Raw genomic sequence first — 5,156 nt, forward strand, 5'->3', positions numbered from 1 at the left:
GTAAAAATTTTGATGATTTCGTGCAAAATTCTGCTGTTTTCTTGCAATTCAGCCGTTGAATCTTGGTAAAAAGTCATGATTTTGTAGATTTCGTGCTCTTCTTTGCAAATTCAAGCCAGAAAACCACGAAAATCGGCGAGAAATCGTCGTTTTGCATCGAAATATGCGGTTTTCTCTAAGAATTTTGACGATTTCGTGCAGAATTCAGCTGTTTTCTTGCAATTGAGCCGTTGAATCTTGGTAAAAAGTCATGATTTTGTAGATTTCGTGCTCTTCTTTGCAAATTCAAGATGGAAAAGAACGAAAATCAGCGAGAAATCGTCGTTTTGCATCGAAATATGCGGTTTTCTCTAAGAATTTTGATGATTTCGTGCAGAATTCTGCTGTTTTCTTGCAATTCAGCCGTTGAATCTTGGTAAAAAGTGATGATTTTGTAGATTTCGTGCTCTTCTTTGCGAATTCAAGCCAGAAAACAACGAAAATCGGCGAGAAATCGTCGTTTTGCATCGAAATATGCGGTTTTCTCTAAGAATTTTGACGATTTTGTGCAGAATTCTGCTGTTTTCTTGCAATTCAGCCGTTGAATCTAGGTAAAAAGTCATGATTTTGTAGATTTTGTGCTCTTCTTGGCGAATTCAAGATAGAAAACAACGAAAATCGGCGAGAAATCGTTGTTTTGCATCGAAATATGCAGTTTTCTCTAAGAAGTTTGATGATTTCGTGCAGAATTCTGCTGTTTTCTTGCAATTCAGCCGTTGAATCTTGGTAAAAAGTCATGGTTTTGTAGATTTCGTGCTCTTCTTTGCGAATTCAAGCCAGAAAACAACGAAAATCGGCGAGAAATCGTCGTTTTGCATCGAAATATGCGGTTTTCTCTAAGAATTTTGACGATTTTGTGCAGAATTCTGCTGTTTTCTTGCAATTCAGCCGTTGAATCTTGGTAAAAAATCATGATTTTGTAGATTTCGTGCTCTTCTTTGCGAATTCAAGATAGAAAACTACGAAAATCGGCGAGAAATCGGCGAGAAATCGTCGTTTTGCATCGAAATATGCGGTTTTCTGTAAAAATTTTGATGATTTCGTGCAAAATTCTGCTGTTTTCTTGCAATTCAGCCGTTGAATCTTGGTAAAAAGTCATGATTTTGTAGATTTCGTGCTCTTCTTTGCGAATTCAAGCCAGAAAACAACGAAAATCGGCGAGAAATCGTCGTTTTGCATCGAAATATGGGGTTTTCTGTAAGAATATTGATGATTTCGTGCGGAATTCTGCTGTTTTCTTGCAATTCAGCCGTTGAATCTAGGTAAAAAGTCATGATTTTGTAGATTTCGTGCTCTTCTTGGCGAATTCAAGATAGAAAACAACGAAAATCGGCGAGAAATCGTTGTTTTGCATCGAAATATGCAGTTTTCTCTAAGAAGTTTGATGATTTCGTGCAGAATTCTGCTGTTTTCTTGCAATTCAGTCGTTGAATCTTGGTAAAAAGTCATGGTTTTGTAGATTTCGTGCTCTTCTTTGCGAATTCAAGCCAGAAAACAACGAAAATTGGCGAGAAATCGTCGTTTTGCATCGAAATATGCGGTTTTCTGTAAGAATTTTGATGATTTCGTGCAGAATTCTGCTGTTTTCTTGCAATTCAGCCGTAGAGTCTTGGTAAAAAGTGATGATTTTGTAGATTTCGTGCTCTTCTTTGCGAATTCAAGCCAGAAAACAACGAAAATTGGCGAGAAATCGTTGTTTTGCATCGAAATATGCGGTTTTCTGTAAGAATTTTGATGATTTCGTGCAGAATTCTGCTGTTTTCTTGCAATTCAGCCGTTGAATCTTGGTAAAAAGTCATGATTTTGTAGATTTCGTGCTCTTCTTTGCAAATTCATGCCAGAAAACAACGAAAATCGGCGAGAAATCGTCGTTTTGCATCGAAATATGCGGTTTTCTGTAAGAATTTTGATGATTTCGTGCAGAATTCTGCTGTTTTCTTGCAATTCAGCCGTTGAATCTTGGTAAAAAGTCATGATTTTGTAGATTTCGTGCTCTTCTTTGCGAATTCAAGCCAGAAAACAACGAAAATCGGCGAGAAATCGTCGTTTTGCATCGAAATATGCGGTTTTCTGTAAGAATTTTGATGATTTCGTGCAGAATTCTGCTGTTTTCTTGCAATTCAGCCGTTGAATCTTGGTAAAAAGTCATGATTTTGTAGATTTCGTGCTCTTCTTTGCGAATTCAAGATAGAAAACAACGAAAATCAGCGAGAAATCGTCGTTTTGCATCGAAATATGCGGTTTTCTCTAAGAATTTTGATGATTTCGTGCAGAATTCTGCTGTTTTCTTGCAATTCAGCCGTTGAATCTTGGTAAAAAGTCATGATTTTGTAGATTTCGTGCTCTTCTTTGCAAATTCAAGCCAGAAAACCACGAAAATCGGCGAGAAATCGTCGTTTTGCATCGAAATATGCGGTTTTCTCTAAGAATTTTGACGATTTCGTGCAGAATTCTGCTGTTTTCTTGCAATTGAGCTGTTGAATCTTGGTAAAAAGTCATGATTTTGTAGATTTCGTGCTCTTCTTTGCAAATTCAAGATGGAAAAGAACGAAAATCAGCGAGAAATCGTCGTTTTGCATCGAAATATGCGGTTTTCTCTAAGAATTTTGATGATTTCGTGCAGAATTCTGCTGTTTTCTTGCAATTCAGCCGTTGAATCTTGGTAAAAAGTGATGATTTTGTAGATTTCGTGCTCTTCTTTGCGAATTCAAGCCAGAAAACAACGAAAATCGGCGAGAAATCGTCGTTTTGCATCGAAATATGCGGTTTTCTCTAAGAATTTTGACGATTTTGTGCAGAATTCTGCTGTTTTCTTGCAATTCAGCCGTTGAATCTAGGTAAAAAGTCATGATTTTGTAGATTTTGTGCTCTTCTTGGCGAATTCAAGATAGAAAACAACGAAAATCGGCGAGAAATCGTTGTTTTGCATCGAAATATGCAGTTTTCTCTAAGAAGTTTGATGATTTCGTGCAGAATTCTGCTGTTTTCTTGCAATTCAGCCGTTGAATCTTGGTAAAAAGTCATGGTTTTGTAGATTTCGTGCTCTTCTTTGCGAATTCAAGCCAGAAAACAACGAAAATCGGCGAGAAATCGTCGTTTTGCATCGAAATATGCGGTTTTCTCTAAGAATTTTGACGATTTTGTGCAGAATTCTGCTGTTTTCTTGCAATTCAGCCGTTGAATCTTGGTAAAAAGTCATGATTTTGTAGATTTCGTGCTCTTCTTTGCGAATTCAAGATAGAAAACAACGAAAATCGGCGAGAAATCGGCGAGAAATCGTCGTTTTGCATCGAAATATGCGGTTCTCTGTAAAAATTTTGATGATTTCGTGCAAAATTCTGCTGTTTTCTTGCAATTCAGCCGTTGAATCTTGGTAAAAAGTCATGATTTTGTAGATTTCGTGCTCTTCTTTGCAAATTCAAGCCAGAAAACCACGAAAATCGGCGAGAAATCGTCGTTTTGCATCGAAATATGCGGTTTTCTCAAAGAATTTTGACGATTTCGTGCAGAATTCTGCTGTTTTCTTGCAATTGAGCCGTTGAATCTTGGTAAAAAGTCATGATTTTGTAGATTTCGTGCTCTTCTTTGCGAATTCAAGCCAGAAAACAACGAAAATCGGCGAGAAATCGTCGTTTTGCATCGAAATATGCGGTTTTCTGTAAAAATTTTGATGATTTCGTGCAAAATTCTGCTGTTTTCTTGCAATTCAGCCGTTGAATCTTGGTAAAAAGTCATGATTTTGTAGATTTCGTGCTCTTCTTTGCGAATTCAAGCCAGAAAACAACGAAAATCGGCGAGAAATCGTCGTTTTGCATCGAAATATGGGGTTTTCTGTAAGAATATTGATGATTTCGTGCGGAATTCTGCTGTTTTCTTGCAATTCAGCCGTTGAATCTAGGTAAAAAGTCATGATTTTGTAGATTTCGTGCTCTTCTTGGCGAATTCAAGATAGAAAACAACGAAAATCGGCGAGAAATCGTTGTTTTGCATCGAAATATGCAGTTTTCTCTAAGAAGTTTGATGATTTCGTGCAGAATTCTGCTGTTTTCTTGCAATTCAGTCGTTGAATCTTGGTAAAAAGTCATGGTTTTGTAGATTTCGTGCTCTTCTTTGCGAATTCAAGCCAGAAAACAACGAAAATCGGCGAGAAATCGTCGTTTTGCATCGAAATATGCGGTTTTCTGTAAGAATTTTGATGATTTCGTGCAGAATTCTGCTGTTTTCTTGCAATTCAGCCGTAGAGTCTTGGTAAAAAGTGATGATTTTGTAGATTTCGTGCTCTTCTTTGCGAATTCAAGCCAGAAAACAACGAAAATTGGCGAGAAATCGTTGTTTTGCATCGAAATATGCGGTTTTCTGTAAGAATTTTGATGATTTCGTGCAGAATTCTGCTGTTTTCTTGCAATTCAGTCGTTGAATCTTGGTAAAAAGTCATGGTTTTGTAGATTTCGTGCTTTTCTTGGCGAATTCAAGATAGAAAACAACGAAAATCGGCGAGAAATCGTTGTTTTGCATGGAAATATGCAGTTTTCTCTAAGAAGTTTGATGATTTCGTGCAGAATTCTGCTGTTTTCTTGCAATTCAGCCGTTGAATGTTGGTAAAAAGTCATGGTTTTGTAGATTTCGTGCTCTTCTTTGCGAATTCAAGCCAGAAAACAACGAAAATCGGCGAGAAATTGTCGTTTTGCATCGAAATATGCGGTTTTCTCTAAGAATTTTGACGATTTTGTGCAGAATTCTGCTGTTTTCTTGCAATTCAGCCGTTGAATCTTGGTAAAAAGTCATGATTTTGTAGATTTCGTGCTCTTCTTTGCGAATTCAAGATAGAAAACAACGAAAATCGGCGAGAAATCGGCGAGAAATCGTCGTTTTGCATCGAAATATGCGGTTTTCTGTAAAAATTTTGATGATTTCGTGCAAAATTCTGCTGTTTTCTTGCAATTCAGCCGTTGAATCTTGGTAAAAAGTCATGATTTTGTAGATTTCGTGCTCTTCTTTGCGAATTCAAGCCAGAAAACAACGAAAATCGGCGAGAAATCGTCGTTTTGCATCGAAATATGGGGTTTTCTGTAAGAATATTGATGATTTCGTGCGGAATTCTGCTGTTTTCTTGCAAT

The sequence above is a fragment of the Gnatocerus cornutus genome, unplaced genomic scaffold (genome assembly GCF_029298725.1).
Source record: "Gnatocerus cornutus isolate USDA-ARS CGAHR unplaced genomic scaffold, icGnaCorn1.1 ctg00000022.1, whole genome shotgun sequence".
Classification (NCBI taxonomy): domain Eukaryota; kingdom Metazoa; phylum Arthropoda; class Insecta; order Coleoptera; family Tenebrionidae; genus Gnatocerus; species Gnatocerus cornutus.